Consider the following 22,678-nt stretch of genomic DNA (forward strand, 5'->3'; position numbering starts at 1 on the left):
AAAAGAATCCTGGCCGGGAGCAGTGGCTCATGCCTGTAATCCCAGCACTTTGGGAGGCCGAGGCGGGTGGATCACTTGAGGTCAGGAGTTCGAGACCAGCCTGGCCAACATGGTGAAACCCTGTCTCTACTAAAAATACAAAAATTAGCCGGGCATGGTGGCACGTGCCTGTAATCCCAGCTACTAGGGCGACTGAGGCAGGAGAATCCCTTGAACCCGGGAGACGGAGGTTGCAGTGAGCCGAGACCGTGCCACTGCACTCCAGCCTGTTTACCTCTCTGACCTCATTTCCTCCTGTTCTGTTCTTTGATCACTCTGTTCAAGTTACACTGGACTCCTTGCTAATTCTAGAACTCATTAGCCTTGCCCCTGCTTCAGGATCTTTGTACCAGGTCGGGTAGAGAGCTGTCTCCTCTACCTCTCATGCTCTTCTTTTAGATAGCTGCAAGGTTTGCTCCCTCCCTTCCTCAAATCTTTATTTAATGCCACGTTCTTAGTGAGACCTTGCCTGTTGTCTCACTCAGAATTGACCCTCCCCCTGCACATTTCTCTCTCCTCCCTGCTCTAGTTTTTTCCTTAATCATGATCACCATCTAACCTAGTTTATATCTTTTTTCTCCAACTTACTTTCTCCCCAACTCTGCTTCATAGATTTGTACTTGCGTTGTTCACAGCTGTACTTCAGCACCTTGAATATAGTTCTTAGTATGTAGTAGGCATCCAATATAATCACTGAATGAATGGATGGATGGATGGATGGATGGATGCATTAGCACCATGGCTTTAAAGTTAAGCTGCCCAGGTATGAATCCTCACTCTGCCACTAGTTGCTACATATGTGATATTTGGCAATTGATTTAGCCTCTTCTGGAGATGATCGTTGCACCTACCTTACAGGGCTGTTGTGATAATTAATTGAAATAATCTATGAAAAGTGCTTTGGAACTTAGCAAATAATAACAATTAGCTGTTATTTCAACTATCATCCTTTTACTCTCAGTGAGTTTGGATTTTTCTCTCTATGGATAAGACTGTCTTACATTTACCTACGTAAAATCTACGGTCACCTCCACCCCCACCAAACCTCCCATCCTGTGGCTTCCAGAGAACTTCATATAGTAGGTTCCCTGGAGCGCCCTTTTGGCTTTAAAATTTGCAGGTTTCCAAAGTTATTCCATTTGTCCCTAGATTTTCAGACCATATGTGTTCAGTGTGGCAGGTTCATGGCTGCAGTGATGAACACTTATTCTCCATGAGGAGGGAAGGGAGAAGATTTTCACAAAGCTTGAGCATTTCCTCCACTGCCTGCACTGAGGAGTTGCCAAGGCTTGAAAATCTCTTCCGTGTGCCAAACCAGGACTGGACGTTTCTGGTTTTGCAATGCAGACATTCTAATACTGGAATTGACAAATGCTCCACACTGAGCTACTGCCAAATTGCCAGGAGGGTTTTTCATTGTTTGTTTGGGGGATAGGGGAACAATAGGATGGCTTTTGAAGATTGTGTCTGACACACCTGTGGACAGAAGGTAGGCTTTAAGTATCCACCATCTCTTCCTTTTAGAGTTTGCCGTCTCCCTACCACCCTACCACACACAGCGCCCTCAAGACTCCCTGTGATCCTGGGATGCACTCACTGAAGAGTGTGTGACCTGGGTGAGCCAATGGGAGTGCCTCGAGCTCTTGGACATAGAGGTTTGTCCAGTATCACAAGTCCAGTACAACTAACCAGATTATTTTTCTTTTCAGGATTTGATGGAAATGCTACAAGAGAAGTAGGCTCTCCCCTTCTGAAATGATAAGTGATAAAGACCATGCAGGTCAACTTTTCCACCACATGGAGGGAGCCTGTCGAAGAACAAAGGCAACAGAGAAAAGAGCAGAGCTGAGGTTCAGTGAGAGGGAGAAATTTCTGAGTGTTTGAATCCCACATGCCAGAAGCTGCACCACACTTGGGCTTCTTACTACAGGAACCAGTGAGTTTATTTTTTCCTGACCTGGTTGGATTTGGGCATTCTCAAGAGTTTGGGAGTTGGGTGTGGGGGCGTTTAGGGGAGAGAGAAGAATGCAGAATGGAGAAGGGGAAGAAGAGAGCTGCCTTCCACTTTAATGAGCATCTCCTACTTTTCCTCTGGTGCTTCTCAGCACTAAGTCCCTTTTACAATATACTACTTGCTCCATCCCCATAAGGGAGGACACTCACTGGTAGACAAAGGGAGAGGGAGAGGAACAGAGCAGATGCCACTGGCATTAGTGCTCTGGGCCCAGGATGGGGCAGGGAGCAGTGAGGCAGATGGCTTTCCCCTAGACTTCTGGGACCCAGGAACATGGTAAATGTCCATGCCCTCTGTCTTTCCGCCACAGAATGGAGGGCAGTCATATTCTAAGACAGTGGTTATCAAACTTATGTAAGACACGAATCAGTCTGAAATTCTGGGAGAATCTAGAGACCAGAGGTCACAAACCACCTGCCTACGGGGACCATATTTGACTCACTTAGAGTGTTCTGGTTGGTATGCCAGGATTCTCTAAAGAAAATGTGAACTAAATTGAGATTTCATCCCCAAAGAGAACCAGATTTCTGCTTTCTCTTAACCAGCCATAAGGTCTGTCAATACTGGGTCCCATTTCCTCAAGGCAACGATCAACTAAAGCAGAGGAGTGATTGCCCGCCTTAGAAGGCATGTGCCCTCCCATTTGCCCAATCCTCACCAGCCCCAAGGTCTCCCCAACACTGAGCATTGCTTGCCTTTTGTCATCACCCTTGCATTACTGTTTTTCTTATAGTGGAGAGATATTTATCTGGACCCAAGTCTCTACCAGAAGTGAGGAAATAAAAGATAGACCCAAAAGACTGAATATGTCAGAACAAAAGGGAGAAGGTATATTCCTCTGTGGCAGAAAATAATATTCCTCTGTGTTTAAGAGACTGGGTTCTCACACCTGATGTATTTCATTCTTCCATATTCCCACCTGACTCTGCAGGCATTTATTGGCAGGCCACATCTAAGACTTTCTCTGCAGAAAAAATGTTCTAGATGCACAGATTTGAGGGCTTAATTGACAACCTGAAGCCTCACTCTAAATCTGCAGGGGTCTGTTGACCTCAGGTGAGAACACTTGTTCTAAGGTAGTGGAAGATCTTTATTAAGATACTCCTGAGAGATAAGTCTGCCTTCAGCATTGTATGAGACTCATTTATTTGTTTATTGTCTTTCTTGCCACTGTGACATAAGCAGGGAATTTGTTATACTCACCACTATATCTTCAGTGCCTACAACAGCTTCTGGCCCAATATAAAGTTACTGAATGAATGAATAAATGAATCCAATGCGTCTGTAAGTGAGGGAACCGAAACACTTTTACCACCTTTTTCTGCCCTGGATCCACTTTTTTTGTCTTCCCCTACTTGGATGTGCTTCCCCGCTTACACTTTGGCTTACCCTTCAGGCTCTGGTCTGCTACCAAGAGGAGTTTGGCTTTCTTGAAGTTTCTGCTTAATCTCCATGAGGCTGGCCCCAAAACAATAGTACCTAGCAGACAGCATGAGAGAGATTCACCAAGTCAACAAACATGCATGAGTACTTACTAGGTTCCAGGCCTAGTAGAACCCACTAGGGGGACTCAGCCTTCCTCTCAAAGAGGTCTAGTTCTAGTAAGAGAGAAACCATCAACAGATCATTCTAACAAAGGGTGAGAAGTCATGGGGGAGTGCACAGAATGGTTTTGCAAACAGCCAGAAGCACCACTGCAATCACCTTGGGATGTCCAGAAAGACATCACAGTAGAGGGGACCTGGATGGAGTCCTCTAACATCTCTGGACTTTTGTTTTCCTATCCGTGTCATGAGAAATTTGGACTGGATGAGCTGTTAAGTTTCCTTCTCATTTAAATCATCTCCAACCTCTTTTCCATGACCTTGCAAAGGGCAGTTGATGGTGTTATTAGACCTAAGCCTGGTCAGGCTCTAGGCATGTTTGACTTTCCAGAGAGGTTCACAAAGGTCAAGGCCTGGTGTGATGATGTGGTAAGCAGAGCAGGCAGAAGAAATACCTATCAGTAAAGAACAAACACCACTCCTGGCTTAGTCATGGAATTCTGAGAAGCAGCAGCACCCAGTGAACCAACCTGCAGCCTGGCAATCACGGGTGAGGCTACCTTTAGCCAAGGCTTGTGGCAGAGCCACATGAGGGAGGCTCAGCAAACAGTAGCTGCTTCCTCAAACCACAGGACAACTTCTATATACATTCCACATGGGAAGACCAGCTGATCACACATATAGGCCTTTTCTGCTATCCTATCGCATTAAATTTACAATCATAATGATCATGTGCCACCATAAAGGAATGTAATATAATATCAGTTTGCCTTTATCACTTTGCCTTTACTTATGGTTTTAATCTCTCTTCACCAACATATTATAGCATATGCCTGATTTTATTCTTTGATGATGGTAGAAAAAAATACCTCAAATGTAAGTAAATTAAACCAAAGTACATTAAGTAGGTTATTCTGTACTTGTAAACAAATTGTCCTTAAGAAAACAGTATAGGGTTTAGTATAAATGAAAGTAACATTTTAAGTGAAAAAGCAGCTTGGCAAGTAAGTTGCTTTTAAAATAGGTGATTCAAATCACTGAGTACTATTCCAACAAATGTAACTATAATATTCTCAAATATGATTTATAATATTTAAACATAGGACAGGGATAAAGAATTGAGGAAAATTGGTTTTTTTTTCTGTTTTGTTATCAAAAACTCCCAATCAAAAAATCTGTTACATTTCAGTATGTGCCAACAATTCTAAAATAAATACTAAAGTCAAGTCTTGTTTCTTATAAAATGCCAAAAAAAAAAATAAATAAATAAATAAATAAGAGAGAGAGAAAGCATCATGCTGGTAAGTCCTGCCAATTTATCTGGCTTTTCTCTGGCTTTTCCAATGCTTGCAGGAAAGGAGTATTTTTTTATTACAAGTTTCTCTGAGCCAGTTATTCTTTTCTAAATTTTCTCCCGTTTTTAAAATCCATACTAATTAAAAGAGGCAAATTTGTCTGACAAAGCCATCAGGCAAATCTTTGTCTTTCTTATATTTTTAGCCCAAGGTCTACAATGCCTTCTACTTTGCCACAACCACAAAGTTCCCCCTGCCACATCTTCACTGACAACAGATTACACTGTGATCTATTGATTCCAGCCATTGAATGGACAAAAATGATAGCATAAGATGATATGAATAAATACATAGATGATCACTGTAGCAACTGGGAAGTCAGAAGATAGTTATATGCCAACATCCCACACAGAGACCACCACAAAATAAAACACAAACTAACAAAGCTTATTCAAGAAGAAGTAGATTGCTGATGTACCTTCAGAATAAAACTAAATAAATAAACAATTAAAAAGTGGATAACTTTATAGCCCTATTTATATTAACGAAATAAACTCTCCAGGTTCAGAAGCCTTCATTGATGAATTATACCAAACATTTAATGGAAAAATAATATCCACCCTACATAAACTTTAAAAAAAAATAAATCAGAGATGTGAGAACATTTAACAACTTGTATTAGGAGACCAACATTATGTAGTCTGTCATACCAAAGACAGGCAAGACAGAAGAGAAAAGTATAGGCCAACATGTCTCATTTTTAATTTTTTTTAAATTTTAAGTTCTGGGATACATGTGCAGGACGTGCAGGTTTGTTACATAGGTAAATGTGTGCCATGGTGGCTTGCTGCATCTGTCAACCCATCACCTAGGTATTAAGCCCCGCATGCATTAGCTACTTTTCCTGATGCTCTCACTCCCACCACCCCCATCTACAGGCCCCAGTGTGTGTTTTTCCCCTCCCTGTGTTCATGTGTTCTCATTGTTCACCTCCCACTTATAAGTGAGAACATGCGGTGTTTGATTTTCTGTTCCTGCAGTAGTTTGCTGAGGATAATGGTTTCCAGCTCCATCCATGTCCCTGCAAAGGTCATGATCTCTTTCCTTTCTATGGCTGCATAGTATTCCATGGTGTATATGTACCACATTTTGTTTATCCAGTCTGTCATTGATGGGCATTTGGGTTGGTTCCATGACTTTGCTATTGTGAATAATGCTGCAGTGAACATATGCATGCATGTATCTTTATAATAGAATGATTTATATTCCTTTGGGATCCAGTAATGGGATTGCTGGGTCAAATGGTATTTCTGGTTCTGTGTCTCTGAGGAATTGCCATACTGTCTTCCACAATGGTTGAACTAATTTACATTCCCACCAACAGTGTAAAAGCATTCCTATTTCTCCACAGCCTCGCCAGCATCTGTTGTTTCTTGACTTTTTAATAATCACCATTCTGACTGGCATGATATGGTATCTCATTGTGGTTTTGATTTGCATTTCTCTAATGATCAGTGATTTAAGTTTTTTTCCATATGTTTGTTGGCTGCATAAATGTCTTCTTTTGAGAAGCATCTGTTCATGTCCTTTCTTCACTTTTTAATGGAGTTGTTTGGTTTTTTTTTTTTTCTTGTAAATTTGTTTAAGTTCCTTGTAGATTCTAGATATTAGGACTTTGTCAGATGGATAGATTGCAAAAATTTTCTCCCATTCTGTAGGTTTTTCTCTTCACTCTGATGATAGTTTCTTTTGCTGTGCAGAAACTCTTTAGTTTAATTAGATCCTGTTTGTCATTTTTTGCTTTGTTGTAATTGCTTTTGATATTTTTGTCATAAAATCCTTGCCCATGCCTGTGTCCTGAATGGTATTGTCTAAATTTTCTTCTAGAGTTCTTATAGTTTTGAGTTTTACATTTAAGTTTTTAATCCATCTTGAGTTAATTTTGTATAAGGTGTAAGGAAGGGGTTCAGTTTCCGTTTTCTGCATATGGCTAGCCAGTTCTCCCAGCATCATTTATTAAGTAGGGAGTCCTTTCCCCCATTGCTTGTTTTGGTCAGGTTTGGAGAAGATCAGGTGCTTGTAGATGTGCAGTCTTATTTCTGAGTTCTCTGTTCCATTCCATTGGTCTATGTGTCTGGTTTTGTGCCAGTACCATGCTGTTTTGGTTACTGTAGCCTTGTGGTATAGTTTGAAGTTGGGTAGCATTATGCTTCCAGCTTTGCTCTTTTTGCTTAGGATTATCTTGGCTGCAGGGGCTCTTTTTTTGGTTCCATATGAATTTTAAAGTAGTTTTTTCTAACTCTGTGAAGATTGTCAATGGCAGTTAAATGGGAATAGCATTGAATCTATAAATTACTTTGGGCATTATGGCCGTTTTCATGATATTGATTCTTCCTATCCATGAGTATGGAGTGTTTTTGCATTTGTTTGTGTCCTCCCTGATTTCCTCAAGCAGTGGTTTGTAGTTCTCCTTGAAGAGGTCCTTCATTTTGCTTGTTAGCTGTATTCTTAGGTATTTGATTCTCTTTGTAGCAGTCGTGAATGGGAGTTCATTCATGATTTGGCTCTCTGCTTGTCTATTTTTTGTGTCTAGGAATGCTAGTGATTTTTGCACATTAATTTTGTGTCCTGAGACTGCTGAAGTTGCTTATTACCTTAAGAAGCTTTGGGGCTGAGATGATGGGGTTTTCTAGATATAGGATCATGTGATCTGCCAAAAGAGATAGTTTGACTTCCTCTCTTTCAATTTGAATACCTTTTATTTCTTTCTCTTGCTTGACTGCCTTGGCCAGAACTTCCAATACGATGTTGAATAGGAATGGTGAGAGAGAACATCTTTGTCTTGTGCAGGTTTTCAAGAGGAATGCTTCCAGCTTTTGTACATTCAGTATGATATTGGCTGTGAGTGTGTCATAAATGGCCCTTATTATTTTGAGGTATGTTCCATCAATACCTAGTTTATTGAGAGTTTTTAACATGAAGGATGTTGAATTTTATCAAAAGCCTTTTCTGTGTCTATTGAGATAATCATGTGGTTTTTGCCTTTAGTGCTGTTTATGTGATGAATTATGTTTATTGATTTGCATATGTTGAACCAGCCTTGCATCCTGGGATGAAGCCAACTTGATCGTGGTGGATAAGCTTTTTGATATGCTGCTGGATTTGATTTGCCAGTATTTTACTGAGGATTTTTGCATCAGTGTTCATCAGGGATATTGGCCTGAAGTTTTCTTTATTTGTTGTATCTCTGCCAGGTTTTGGTATCAGAATGATGCTGGCTTCATAAAATGAGTTAAGGATTAGTCCCTCCTTTTCAATTGTTTGGAATAGTTTTAGAAGAAATGCTACCAGCTCCTCTTTGTACATCTGGTAGAATTCAGCTGTAAATCCATCTGGTCCTGGGCTTTTTTTGGTTGGTAGGTTATTTAATACTGCCTCAATTTCAGAACTTATTAGTCTATTCATGTATTCAACTTCTTCCTGGTTAGTCTTGGGAGGGTGTATGTGTTCAGGAATTTATCTATTTCTTCTAGATTTTCTAGTTTATTTGCATAGAGGTGTTTATAATATTCTCTGATGGTTGTTTGTATTTCTGTGAGGTCAGTGGTAATATCCCCTTTATCATTTTTTATTGTGTCTAATTGACTCCTCTCTCTTTTCTTCTTTATTAGTCTAGGTGGCAGTCTATCTATTTTATTAATTTTTTCAAAAATGCAGCTCCTGGATTCGTTGCGTTATTGAAGGGTTTTTCGTGTCTCAGTCTCCTTCAGTTCTGCTCCAATCTTGGTTATTTCTTGTCTTCTGCTAGCTTTCGACTTTCTTTGCTCTTAGTTCTCTAGTTCTTTTAGTTGTGATGTTAGGATGTCAATTTCAGATCTGTGGGCATTTAGTGGTATGAATTTCCCTCTTAACACTGCTTTAGCTGCATCCCAGAGATTCTGGGGTGTATGTTGACTCTTTGTTCACATTGGTTTCAAATAACTTCTTGATTTCTGCCTTAATTTCATTATTTATCCAGGAGTCATTCAGGAACAGGTTGTTCAATTTCCATATAGTTGTGTAGTTTTGAATGGGTTTCTTAATCTTGAGTTCTCATTTGATTGCACTGTGGTCTGAGAGACTGTTTGTTATTATTTCAGTTCTTTTGCATTTGCTGAGAAGTGTTTTACTTCCAATTATGTGATCAGTTTTAGAGTAAGCACCATGTGGCACTGAGAAGAATACGTATTTGTTGTTTTTTTGGGTGGAGAGTTCTGTAGATATCTATCAGGTCCACTTGGTACAGAGCTAAATTCAAGTCCTGAATATCTTTTTAAGTTTTCCATCTTGATGACCTGTCTAATATTGACAGTGGAGTGTTAAAGTCTCCCACTATTATTGTGTGGGAGTCTAAGTCTCTTTGTAGGTCTCTAAGAACTTGTTTTATGAATCTGGTTGCTCCTGTATTAGGTGTATGTTTATTTAGGATGGTTAGTTCTTCTTATTGAATTGAGCACTTTACCATTATATAATGCCCTTCTTTGTCTTTTTTGATCTTTGTTGGTTTAAAGTCTGTTTTGTCAGAAACTAGGATTGCAACCCCTGCTTTTTCTGCTTTCCATTTACTTGGTAAATTTTCCTCTGTTCCTTTATTTTGAGCCTAAGTGTGTCTTTGCACATGAGATGGGTCTCTTGAATATAGCACACTGATGGGTCTTGACTCTTTATCCAGCTTGCCATTCTATATCTTTTAATTGGGACATTTAGCCAATTTTACATTTAAGGTTAATATTATTATGTGTGAATTTGATCCTGTCATCATGATGCTAGCGACCAATATCTCTCATGAACATAGTCACAAAAGATTAGCAAACAGAATCCAGACATATTTAAAAAGCACGTACTTGGGCATATTCTAGGAAGGCAAGGTTAGTTCAACATTCAAAGTCAGTCAGTAAAACTCTTGCTCTCAATGGACTAAAATAGTACAATTATATAATTATCTCAATACATGCAAAAAAAAGTGTTTGTAAAATTCAACATAGATTCATCATAAAAAATTTCAGCAAACTGGGAATAGAAAGAAACTTCCTCAATCCGATAAATCTTATTTATAAACAACCTACAGTTAGCATCATTTTTAATGGTAAAAAATCAAATGCTTCCCCCTAAGGTTCTAGCCAGTGCTAGAAAAATAAAATATGTAAATTTAGTTAGGATTCAAGATACGAAGTCAATAGAAAAAAATAGTTTTCTGTTTACTAGCAGGAAACAATTGGAAATGTAAAATGTTAAAAATACAGTTTATAATAATTTTTAAAACATGAAATACTTAGTGATGTAAGACCGCTACACTGAAATAATGTTTTTAAATACTGAGAGAAACTATGGTAGAACAAATAAAGAGACAGAGTATGCTCATGGCTTGGAAGAGTCAATATTGCTAAAATGTCAGTTCTCCCCAAATTAGTCTGTAGATTCAACATAACCTAAACAAAACCTCAACAGCCTTTTTGGGGGGTAAAAATTAACAAATTATATAAAAATGCAAAGGACCTAAAGATGATTCTGAAAAAGAATAACAAAGTTGGAAGAGTCATGTTATTTGATTTTAAGATTTATTCTAAAACTACAGGAATCAAGACAGTGCAATACTGGTGTGAGAATAGACATATAGACCAAAGGAACAGACAAGGGAGTCCAGAAATAGACCACAAATATAGAGTCAATTGATTTTCAACAAAAGTGCCAAGGTAATTCAATGGAGAAAGGATAGCTCTTCAACAAATGGTACTACAACAATTGGACATTCACACATCAAAACAAATGAACGTTGACCATTACTTCATACTATATACAAAAATTAACTTGAAATGGATTACAGACCTACACGTAAGTCAAAATTATAAAACTTCTGAGAAAACAGGATAAAATTATATGATCTTGAATTAGGCAAAGCTTTCTCAGAAAGGACACAAACATCTCAAACCATATAAGAAAAATTTGATACATTGGACCTTATCAAAATTAAAATGTTCTGCTCTTCAAAAGATGTCATATGAATGTAGCTCAATAAAGCTGCTATAAAAAAATAAACTTTTTTTCTTTTCTTTTCTTTTCTTTTCTTTCTTTCTTTTTTTTTTAAAGACACGGTCTTACTATGTTGACCAAGCTGGAATGCAATGTCACGATATCCACTCACTGCAACCTCCATCTCCCAAGTTCAAGCGATTCTCCTGCCTCAGCCTCCAGAGTAGCTGAGATTACAGGCATGTGCCACCATACCCAGCTAATTTTTTATTTTTAGTAGAGAAGGGGTTTCGCCAAGTTGGCCAGGCTGGTCTCAAACTCCTGACTTCAAGTGATCCACCCACCTCAACCTCCCAAAGTGCTGGGATTACCATGCCTGGGCAAAAAGATAATATTGAGAAAAAAATTTAAAGCCACAGACAGAAAAATTTTATAAAATTTTATGTCTATAACTTGTATCCAGAATATATAAAGAACTTTGACAGCTCAAACATAAAAATATTTTTTGAATCGAACTAAAAAATGATCAAAATATTTGAACAGACACTTTCACCAACAAATATACATATTAATGGAAAATTTGTTCATTAAAAGATGCTAATTTGAATTTTGGGGAATGTAAATTAAGATATGACAAAGACCATTGCATACCCACTAGAATGTCTAAAATTACAAGGAGGGACATTATCAAACATTTGACAAGTGTATGGAGCAACTGAAACTCTCTTACATCGATGGTGGGAATGAAAAATAATAAAACCACTTTAAAACAGTTTGGCAGTTTTTATAAAATTAAATACACATTTACTGTATGATCCAGCAATACCACTCTCAGGGATTTATGCAAGAGAAATGAATTCATATGTCTATATAGAGACCTGTATTCACGTTACAATTACAACTTTATTCATAATAGCTGAAGACTGGAAACAGCCCAAATGTCCATTGACAGAGAAATGCATAAACAAATTCCACTACATTCAGACCATGGAATAATAGTCAGCAATGAAAAAAAGCAAACTACTGATTCATGCAACAATATGAATTATTCTCAAAACTGATATACTATTAGCAACCAGAAACAAAAGGCTATATTTTATTTGATTCCATTAATATTACATTCTGGAAAACATCAGCTATTGCCAGGAAGTGGGGGTGGGTGAGGAGATCAACTGCAAAGATGCATGAGAGGATTTCTGGAGTTCATGGACGTATTCTGTATCTTGACAAGGCAGTTACATGACTGCAGGAAATCAACAATACTTACTGAATTATGTACAGTACAGGGGTAAATTTTGTTAAAATTAGTCCCTAATAAACCTGACTCTTAAAAGCAAAAGCAAAAGTAGAAAAGAACCACCTTAGAGAAGAACAAAGAAGGGGGAAAATGCTGAAATCTTACATTATTCAGGCTAAGAGGTCAGTGTGTATGGAGGACTCCATGACGGAATAACCTTTCTTCCCACTAACCAATAATTTAGCATTTATATGGTGCTCACCCTGGGAAAACAAATAAGGAAGTTAAGAATTTATATTTATATATTTGCATTTTTTAATCCCTACCACTGGAAGGTCTAGATACACCTTCCAACCTTAATTCAGGTTGTTCAAGAAAGAATAGTTCAAGTTTAGTGAAATTACACATAGGAAAAGATATTGACATATCTTTAACACTAAAAATAGAATTAAAAAGGGTCTTTTACAGTTCCCCAAAGGAGGTAAAGATATTTTACACACATTCATTCTTAGCTCTTGATAGATCTATGGATGCATAGGAATTCAGACCCAGCAAGATGTTGTGGAACTAAATAGTTTTGCCCAAGAGAGAAACATGACTGGATTGACATGTTGGAAGTGCTAGAAGACACTCTGGCAGTCACAGTGTGGAAAGGGAATTTGATCAGGGCAAATCCAGATAGATAGACCTGGTTGCTGAAAGTATCCCTTGAACAGATGCTGAAGCCCTTGCCTAGGGAAATTGGGAGTGACAGAGTTAGAGGAAACAACTCAGTGAGACTCGGCCATTGGTCGAATGTGAGGGAGGGATGAGGGAGAAAGTAGCATGGGGGATCACATTAAGGTTTCTGACTTGGTGGAGGATGATGTTACACCAAGACTCTGGGAAGAGGGTCAAGATAGCATGCTTGGGAAGAGGAAGTGTTCCCTTGTGACACCTATCCATGTTGATCTGGGCATTTCATCTTGGCTTTTTCTAGAACCCCTTCTCTGCCATAGTCAGGGTTTGGGGTCTCTCCTCTGTCTTCTCACATTATATTAAACTATGACATAATTAATAAATGATCTGTTTTATGTCCACCTCTCCTGTTTAACTTGAAGCTACTCAAGGGCAGGATCTGTGACTTCTCCATCTTTAGATCAAGTCCAAACTCCTTATCATGGCTTAAAAGGTCTAGATTACCTTACTGTGGTATCCCTTCTTTCCTCTCAGCACCCCACAACTTCTCCACCAAGCCGTTCCTCTCTTACCTGCAGACTGTACATTGCTAGACCCTCTGCCTGGAATGTTCTTCCTCCTCACAGTCTGATATGGTTTGACTGTGTCCCCAACCAAATCTCATCTTGAAATGTAGCTCGCATAATTTCCATGTGTTGTGGGAGGGACCTGGTGGGAGATAATTGAATCATGGGGGCTGTTTCCCCCATACTGTTCTCATGGTAATGAGTAAGTCTCATGAGATATGATGGTTTTATGAGGGGAAACCCTTTTACTTGACTCTCGCTCTCTCTCTTGCCTGCCGTCATATAAGACATGACTTTCGCTTTCTGCCATGATTGTGAGGCCTCCCCAGGCAGGTGGAGATGTGAGTCCATTAAGCCTCTTTTACTTTGTAATTTACTCAGTCTTGGGCATGTCTTTAACATCAGCATGAAAATGGGCTAATACACAGTCCCTCCTATACCTGGAAATGTCTTGATCACTTCTTGTTCTCAGCTAAGCCACTGTTTTCTTTAGGAAACCTTCAATAACCCCCAATCCTGTATAGGGGCCCTTCCAGAATATTCCCATGACACCTCTGCTTCCAGGTATATTAGTACCTACCACTCTGTTATAATTGCTTGTTTTCCCCATTACCCTCTAAGTTCCATCTCACCGTGGTAGCAGTTGTCATAATGTCTTAGTCCATTCAGGCTGCTATAACAAAATACCTTAGACTGGGCAATTTACAAACAACAGAAATGTATTCCTCATAGTTCTGGAGGCTGGGAAGTCCAAGATCAAAGTGCCAGCAGAGTCATTGGCTGGTGAGGGCTGCACTCCGCTTCCAAGATAGGGTCTTCTGGCTGCCTACTCATACGACAGTGGGGATGAACAAGCTCCCTCAGGCCTCTTTCCTAAGAGCACTAATCCCACAGATGAGGGCTCTGCCTCATGACCTAATAAGCTCCAAAAGGTTCCACCTCTTAATCATAGTGCACTGGAGGCCGGGTGCAGTGGCTCACACCTGTAATCCCAGCACTTCGGGAGGCAGAGGCGGGCAGATCAGTTGAAGTTGGGAGTTCGAGACCAGCCTGGCCAACATATTAAAACTCCGTCTTTACTAATAACACACAAAAAACTAGCCAGGCGTGGTGGCACTCGCCTGTAATCCCAGCTACTCAGGAGGCTGAGGCATGAGAATCGCCTGAACCCGGGAGGCAGAAGTTGGAGTGGGCTGAGATTGTGCCACTGAACTCCAGACTGAGGAACAGAGTGAAACTGTGTCTCAAAATGTGTGTGTATACACACACACACACACACACAAATTTGGTGGGGACACAAACATTCAGGCTATAACAAATAATAAGAATTTTTAAAATAATGACAATATTGGCTAATATTTATTAGGTACGTAATATATGCCAGACATCCTACTGAGTATTTTGATGTATTAACTCACTTTGACTTTACTACAACCCTTCAGGGTGGGTCCTTTCACAGTCACATTTTACAGATCAGGAAACTGAAATATTGAGAAGCAAGTAACTTGCTCGAGGTCAACATTCTACAAAGAATATTAATAAACAACAGCTATTTATTTCATTCTCCCTGGTTCCTAGCATGATCCTGTCAGGGAATAGATGTTCAGTAAATGTTTGTGGACTTGATCTGACGTGAGCAGGTTGTACCTGAGCTGGCAGTGCTGCCTGGCACAGAAGAGAGGGCAGACCGGGCCAAATGCTCATAAACACAAGGCACCTATACCAGGCTTTGATGAACACTCTCTAGCACTGCTGCTTGGAGCCAGAAGGCTTCTATATCTGACAGTTTGTATCCAGAACATATAAAGAACTTTTGGTCTGGACATGGTGGCTCACACCTGCAATCCTAGCACTTTGGGAGGTCAAGGTGGGAGAATTGCTTGAACCCAGGAGTTTGAGGACAGCCTGGTCAATATGGTGAGACTCCAACTCTACAAAAAAAAAAAAAAAAAAAAAAAAAGTTTTTTTTAATTTTAAAAAGAACTTTTACAGCACTTCATTTTATTTATATATATATATATATATATATATATATTTTTTTTTTTTTTTTTTTTGAGACGGGGTCTCACTCTGTCACCCAGGCTGGAGTGCAGTGGCGCAATCTTGGCTCACTGCAACCTCCACCTTCCCAGGTTCAAGTGATTCTCCTGCCTCAGTCTCCCGAGTAGCTGGGATTACAGGCGCCCGCCACCATGCCCGGCTAATTTTAGCATTTTTAGTAGAGGTGGGGTTTCACCATGTTGGCCAGGCTAGTCTCGAACTCCTGACCTCAGATCCACCCACCGTGGCCTCCCAAAGTGCTGGGATTACAGGTGTGAGCCACCACACCCAGCCAATAAAAAATATTTTCCAAAAATTGAACTAGTTGGGCACAGTGGCTCACACCTGTAATCCCAGCACTCTGGGAAACTGAGGGGGGCAGATCACCTGAGGTCAGGAGTTTGAGACCAGCCTGGCTAACATGGTGAAACCCCGTCCGTCTCTACTAAAAATTGCAAAATTAGCCAGGCGTGGTGGCGGGCGTCTGTAATCCCAGCTACTCGGGAGGCTGAGGCAGGAGAATCACTTGAACCTGGGAGATGGAGGTTGCAGTGAGCCAAGATTGTGCCACTGCACTACAACCTGGGTGACAGAGCGAGACTTCGTCTCAAAAAAAAAAAAAAAAATTAAACTAAAAGATGGTCAAAATATTTGAACAGACAGTTTCACCAAAGAATACACATTAATAGCAAATTAGTTCATTAAAAAAATGCTAATAGGAATTTAGCATGGTCGAAAGCTGCTCTCAGTACAGCTCCAAGAAGCTTTTGTATTTCCAGGGAACATGCCCTAGACACAGGCATACAATCAACCCTGTGCTGACCTGGTGATCCTCCTTCCCAAAATGATTCCACGTGTGCAGGCTGTCCTCCCCTCGCCTGCAGTGGCTGGTTCTCTCTTGCGGTCATGCAGTGGGGTTCCTGAAGACCTTCCTGGATAGCTACTAAGGCAAGTTCATGCATCTGATTAATGGAGGTGCCTCTGAGGCGGTTGTTCACCCTGCCTGTCAGCCATTCAGAGAAGGATCCTCAGAGAATATCCCAGAACAGAGTGGGCGGGACAGCAGTGGCTCCCAGCCTCAAGTGCACAGTAGTAACCCCTGCTGAGTTTTCAAAACACTGATACATAGAATGCACCCTAAATTAATTAAATCAGAATTCCTGGGGGTGGGACCCAGGCATCAGTATTTTTTAAGCACCCTGGAACATTCCACAGTCCAGACCCACTGCAGAGGCACTCAGTCTTGTTCTCTCTCTCTGGCCTCGGTCCCCTGGCCCAGAGTTTGAGAACAGTGGATGTCTGCCGTGTGAGATGGGATGGGTGAACCCTGGAGAGCAAGCGAGACCACGTAATCTCAAATGTGGTGAAGCCCTGCGGGGAGAAGCCAGCCTCTGTGCAGGGTTCTTGTGCTCTGAACATCATAACCTGGTCTAAACGTTGAAAGGAAAGTGATACCTCCTCACTCACTCCTGAAGGGGCAGGAGGGGGTGGCTGTGGGAGTTGGATCTTTATCTCCAGGACTTGCTCTGTCCTCCTCTGAAGAACATCTGGAGCTTTCTACCCCTTAGAGATATTTATGTGTCTTTTACAGACTGGACACACAATCTCCAGGGAACAGTGGGGTGAAATGGTTTGCCTACATTCTCCTCACACTCAGATTTCTCCCTCCAGGGCCAATTTCAGAGGATCTGAGTTTTTAGTTTGTTCTGGCAAACCTCAGCATCTTTACATATCTCCTCATGATTTGGCTTTTGGCAATAACTGGCTGTGACCTGAGGTGTCCCTCCCTAGCCCTGCCCTGCCCCTGTACTTCTCTAGTTTCTTTTCTGAAGACAGCAGAGGGGAAATAGGGGGCACTAGAAAAAGGCATCAGACACAACAGCCTGAACAAAAGTGAAGGTGGTGGCAGCAATAATAATTATGACTATTACTATTAGTGCCGCTGCTAACATTTCCCGAGTATGTGCTTTGTTCCAACCACTGTGCCGGGCACTTTCAGGCATCCTTCTCTTTGTCCTCTCACCAAAGCGTATGAGGCAGGAAATGCAGGAAATAGCATCACCATTTTACCGAGGAAAAGAGGAAAGTCACACTGTGGAGCAATGCTTTGCGCCTTTTTAAAAGAAAGGACTGGCTGGGCGCTATGACTCATGCCTGTAATCCCAGCACTTTGGAAGGCCAAAGTGGGTGGATCACCTGAGGTCAGGAGTTCAAGACCAGCCTGGTCAACATAGTGAAACCCGTCTCTACTAAAAATACAAAAATTAGCCGGGTGTGGTGGCGGGTGCCTGTAATCCCAGCTACTCAGGAGGCTAAGGCAGGAGAATCGCTTGAACCCAGGAGGCGGAGGTTGCGGTGAGCTGAGATTGCGCCATTGCACTCCAGCCTGGGCAACAAGAGCAAAACTCCGTCTCAAAGCAAAAAAAAAAAAAAAAAGAAAAGAAAAGAAAAAAGAAAAAAAAAAGAAAAGAAAAGAAAGAAAGAAGAAAGAAAGGAAAGATCAACTGCTTCTCAGGGTCACCTGGGAACTTGCTAGAAATGTAAATATTCTCTGGCCAGAGTTGAATTCATGGGTGTGCAACTAGTGTCGCCACACAGAACGTCAAAGCTGAAGTTTGATTTTACCTTCGAATTTGTGTTTACTAAGTCCAATTGGACAATGGAGCAAGCATGGGGGTTTGGAGACTTGGCTCACAGCTTGCCTCCCCTTTCCACCCTGGGTTCTCAGCACCTGCACCCCATCCTCCACACCCCACTTAGTCTTCCCACCCTGCCCAATGACCACTGCCACCCTCCACTCGAGGTGGCAGCTGGCTTGTGTTGATGAGAGGAGGCTTGTGTTTGCCATTGCCCTCTGTCCCTGGCGGGGGCCTGGGCACAAACACGGAGAGGATCGGGGTTGCATGCACACTGCGTGGTGCTCAGGCCAGGGCCAGGCAGCAGCTGTCCCCACTCTAGGGTGGCAGCACCAGTTCAATCCGTGGGCTACTTATCAGGGGCTTCTTCCCATCCCTGATCCAGGTACTAAGCGTGTCCTGGTGTGAGGCTGCAATTAGCATTGGTGGGCATGGTGGCCTGTCTGCTATGGACTAGGGCACTGAGCCAGTGGGAAGGGGAAATTGACTTCCCCACCCTAGGATGAGACCTCTACATATTCTTTTTCTTTTTTCCTGAGATGAAGCCTTGCTCTGTTGCCCAGGCTGGAGTGCAGTGGCATGATCTCAGCTCACTGCAACCTCCACCCCTTGGGCTAAAGTGATTCTCCTGCCCTGGCCTCCCGAGGAGCTAGGATTACAGGTGTGCACCACCACACTCAGCTAATTTTTGTATTTTTAGTAGAGATGGAGTTTCACCAGGTTGGCCAGGCTGGTCTCGAACTCTTCACCTCAGGTGATCCACCTGCCTTGGCCTCCCAAAGTGCTGGGTTTACAGGCATGAGCCATCCCGCCCAGCCTGCATTTTCCTTTTGCACGAGGCTTTGCAAATAATGTAGCCGGCCATAGCTCTGGCTGGCACAGACCAACTGAATCAAAGCTGTCATGGTGGGGCCCAGAAATCTACTTGAAGAAGCACTCCAGTGATTCTGCTGCATACTAGAGTTTGAGAACTGCTGAGTGACAGGGAAGCTGGGGAGAAAACCTGAAGGTGGCCAGACCATGTGGCCATGGAGAGCAGCAGCTTGGGGGTCCAACAGACCATGACTGAAATCCTAGTGTTTGCTGAATGACCATAAGCAAGACCCACAGCTCACTGTTGAACAATCATAGATGGGTATATATAATTCAGACACACTGGAAGCTATTCCTGAGAGAATGACCAGCCTGGTAAACTGGATAAAAGCCACTGTAAGATCTATTTACCCTGAGAAGCGGGCTGCCCAACTCCACTTATCAATGCCAAGTGGAACACCCCAGAGGAAGCAACCAATAATATGCTTCATATGCAAGCCATTGGGAACTGGCTTTATAATGACGGGAATATTAACCTGGTGTTTTAAAAATATATTAACTAGTCTTTCTGAGCTTGCTTCCAATAGGCTCCAGTGTCCTACAGATGTGCCTCTTTTCTCTTTGAAGCTGAGAAACCAAGTCATGCTGAAGACCTGGAAATCCCAGCAGGCTGCAAACCAGCTGCAACCACCATGGGTCAGTCCTTTTGAGATGCTGCTGATTACCCACTCATCCGCCAAGTTAGCCAGTGTTAAGCCATGGATTCACCACACTCAGATAAAACCTGTCCCTCTGGCATCCCTCCAGAAAAAAACAGGCATGCTCTTGTGAACCCTAAGATGGCCTTAAGTTAATATTCAATGCCCAGCCAAAGACCCTAAATCAGAAATCATAAATGGAACATGTGCTTTTCAGGTTGGCATTATTCTCCCCAAAACCCTTCTTGCATGCAGAATATAATGAACCAAAAACAATTTTTAGTAATTTTTTTTTGAGACAGAGTCTCACTCTGTCACCCAGGCTGGAGTACAGTGGCGCAATCTCAGCTCACTGCAACCTTCACTTCTCAAGTTCAAGCAATTCTCATTCTTCAGCCTCCCAAGTGGCTAGGACTACAGGCGTGCACCATCACGCCCAGCTAATTTTTGTATTTTTAGTAGAGACAGGGTTTCATCACTTTGCTCAGGCTGGTCTTGAACTCCTGACCTCAAGTGAGCCACATCTGCCTCGGCCTCCCAGAGTGCTAGGATTACAGGCGTGAGCCACTGCACCCAGCTATGAATCAGAAATACTTTTTAATAGGCTTAGGATTGTTCTCTTGGATTCGTTAAGGGATTCACTTTAATACTTGGGCATTTTTTTTTTTTAATCATGGTGCTCCAACAAGCAGGATGCCAATCAGGTGCTCCTGAGCCCTTCAGATTCAGGGGTGATGTTTTCATTTCCCATCATTATCCCACAATGCACCCCTTAGCATTAAGTAGCCAAAAAGGTAGACAACCATATTCCCCATGATTGAAAAATTAATGAATAGAAAAAGGGGATTAAAACCAGCCCAATTGTCCCATAGAAATGTTATTACAGTTTTTAAAAGAAACATAAAAACCCTTCCTGTTTTTAAAATGTAAAACTTACATTTATCTCATCTGAATTCCTTCCTCAAAAAACAGACAGGCAAAAACAAAAACCTAAAACTCATCAGATCACTGTATCCAGACGGAGATGCCAGACCCCTCATCCATCATGATTACTTCCACACTCCTCCTTAATTCCTGTTTTCCTACCTTTCCTGCTATATAAAACCCTCAATTTTAGTCTGTCAAACACACTTGAGTCTTTATCTCCTATTCTCCTTGGCTGCAACACCCCATTAAAGCTTTCTTCCCCGCCAATACTTATTGTCTCAGTGATTGGCATTCTGTGTAACAAGCAGCAGGACCTAGACTGGATCTCTGGTGTTTCAGTAGCATTACCTTTTAGTAAATGCTGTTGTGTTGTGCCCAGATTCCCTTTATGAAACCCAGCTCCCACAGGTTAAAGGGCTCAGCTCCACAAGACTTCAGACACAAGCCACAAATGGGGTCCCCAGGTGACCCACACTTCTGCCCAGTGGACTATGAATTCAGGGGTTCTGTGACTTTCCCCACCCAGCTTTGATAATTCACTAGAATTCTCACAGAACTCAGGAAAATGCCATACCTACTATTACGCTTTATTATGATGGACACACACGAGCAGCCAGATGGAGGGGTATTGAGGAAGGGTCTGAATGCAGGAGCCTCTGTCCCTGGGGAGGTGGGATGAGCCACTCTCCTGGATATGTTCACCAACTCAGAAGCTCTCCAAGCCCCATTGTGTAGGAATTTTTTTATGGCAGTTTCAGTAAGTACACATGATTGATTAAATCATTGGCCATTGGTGATTGAACTCCATCTCTAGCCTCTCTCCAGCTCTCAGAGGTGGGAGAGCAAGGCTGGAAGTTCTAACCTTCTCAGTACATGGTTGGTTTTTCCTGTGTCCAGGCCCCATCCTAAAGCTACCTAGGCCCCCTCTCCCCAGCAAAAATCATCTCATTTGCAAAAGAGTAATTTCCAAGGGGGTTAGGAGCTCTATGCTGGGAACCACAGACCAAGATTAATATATATTTTGTATTATACCACAGGTACCAGTCACCCTCCAGATCTAAGAATGGCTTCAGGCTGGGGCTATGGTCACCTCTTTACCCAGCTTCTCCCCTGCCCTATTCTGCTTCACTTGCATCCTTAAAGGTTTCACCCAAGAGCTCTTCTTCAAGATAGCACCTATAAAGCCAGACACCCTGGCATATGCCTATAATCCTAGCACTTTGGGAGGCCAAGGTAGGAGGATGGTTTGAGCCCAGGAGTTCAAGACCAGCCTGGACAACATAGTGAGGCCCCATCTCTACAAAAAAAATAATAAATTACCCAGGTGTGGTGCTGCATGCCTCTAGTCTCAGCTATTCAGGAGGCTGTGGCAGGAAGATGGCTTGAGCCCAGGAGGTCGAGGCTGCAGTGAGCTAAGATCATGCCACCGCACCCATCTTGGGCAACAAAGGGAGACCCTGTCTCTAAAAAAAATAAAAACAATTTACAACAGTAAGCACCTGTACACAAACCCCATCTCCAGCCCTGTTTCTAGGGCTTCCAATTTAACACACCTAGAGGCTGGGCATAGTGGCTCACGCCTATAATCCCAACACTTTGGGAGGCTGAGGTGAGTGGATCACTTGAGGTCAGGAGTTTGAGACCAGCCTGGCCAACATGGCAAAAACCCATCTCTACTGAAAATGCAAAAATTAGCTGGGCATGGTGGCACACGCCTGTACTCCCAGCTACTCAGGAGGCTGAGATAGGAGAATCAGTTGAACCCAGGAGGTGGAGGTTGCAGTGAGCCAAGATCACACCACTGTACCCCAGCCTGGGCAATGAAGGAAGACTCTGTCTCAATAAATAAATAAATAAATTAATTAATTAATTAATTAATTTAATTTAATTTAATAAAACATACCTGGAGCTTTCTACATCCCATAGGTATCTGTGTGTCTTTCTCATGCCCTATTTGACGAAGAAATTCTTGAGCTCAAATCTATGTCTACTTTATCTTTGCCTTCTTGTAACACCTGTCTCAGTGTCTTGCACATATAGAATGCTCAGTAAAGTTTTTGGAATAAGTATTTCATATTTTGGAATCATTTACAGAGCAGGGGTTACCTTTCTGACTTGTTTTCTCTAGTTCTTATTCTGCACCCCCTGCCCTGCAAACCTGCCACATAAGCAGGTCATTTCT

The 22,678-nt window shown here is 41.8% G+C and overlaps 1 long non-coding RNA gene across 3 annotated transcripts; it reads left to right on the forward strand.

Moving 5' to 3' along the window:
- Positions 1-994: 994 nt before the first annotated feature.
- On the forward strand, positions 995-21,915 carry LOC105483703 (uncharacterized). 3 transcript variants are annotated; one of them, XR_011608970.1, is made up of 4 exons: positions 995-1,655; positions 1,749-1,975; positions 19,499-19,567; positions 20,542-21,915. It is a non-coding gene; the product is annotated as an uncharacterized lncRNA (long non-coding RNA). The 3 variants fall into 3 exon arrangements; XR_988504.2 differs by lacking the exon at positions 20,542-21,915 and having other exon boundaries at positions 19,459-19,942; XR_988505.3 differs by lacking the exon at positions 20,542-21,915 and having other exon boundaries at positions 996-1,655; positions 19,499-19,942.
- Positions 21,916-22,678: the final 763 nt, after the last annotated feature.

This window comes from Macaca nemestrina, chromosome 10, assembly GCF_043159975.1.
Source record: "Macaca nemestrina isolate mMacNem1 chromosome 10, mMacNem.hap1, whole genome shotgun sequence".
Lineage (NCBI taxonomy): Eukaryota > Metazoa > Chordata > Mammalia > Primates > Cercopithecidae > Macaca > Macaca nemestrina.